The sequence below is a fragment of the Nestor notabilis genome, unplaced genomic scaffold (assembly GCF_000696875.1).
Source record: "Nestor notabilis isolate BGI_N333 unplaced genomic scaffold, ASM69687v1 scaffold35198, whole genome shotgun sequence".
Classification (NCBI taxonomy): Eukaryota; Metazoa; Chordata; class Aves; order Psittaciformes; family Psittacidae; genus Nestor; species Nestor notabilis.
Window position 1 is genome coordinate 12369 of NW_009939323.1, and position 773 is coordinate 13141.

Genomic DNA, 773 nt, shown 5'->3' on the forward strand with positions numbered 1-773 from the left:
TGTAGCAAGCAATATCTAGAATGAATGCAAATCTTGACATTCACCAACTATGTCTAACACAAAGCACCATATAACAGACCAAAAATATAGACCAACAAAAACGTATTTTGAGTACCTTCTTTACACTCTGTATTTACTATAGTGCTAACTATCTGTTGTTGATATATGCTGACTACCTTGCACATCGATTGATTTTTGCAATGACAGCATCCATTCTGCAGATGGATCTGCAGAACTTGCTGAGAAAACGAGCAGTAATGGCCCAACGGAAAATGCATTACTTCAATGAATTGCTCATCTTTAATTCACTTAAAATAGGTGCAAAACACACACAGGGAAGTTAAAAATAAAGATAGAAGGTTGGTAAAGGTGAAGAAAAAGCATAATCTGTTTTCATGCATCCTGTGGATGTTAACTCCTTTGAGAAAAGTGGCTTTGAAGAGTCAATTAGTTTCTTACCTCTTAAGAATTATTTCACTTATTGTTACAAAAGGTTCTGCTCTGTCTCTTTGAATGGATATTCTTTGCTTATATCAAACCCAGAAATGGCTTTAGGAAAAGTGTTCTGGGTGTTGTATGTCCTTAAAAAACCCCAAACATAACAACAAAAACCGCCAAATAGAAAAATTTTACTTTGAATTTAACATTTAAACTGTTTAAAAGAGACCAGCTAATGCTGTCTGTATGGATATTAAGAAATACACCAGCAGTTTCTAAGGAAAGCCTTTGATAAAAGAATGATTAGAGTTTAAAAAGAAAAGAAAAAAAAAAGC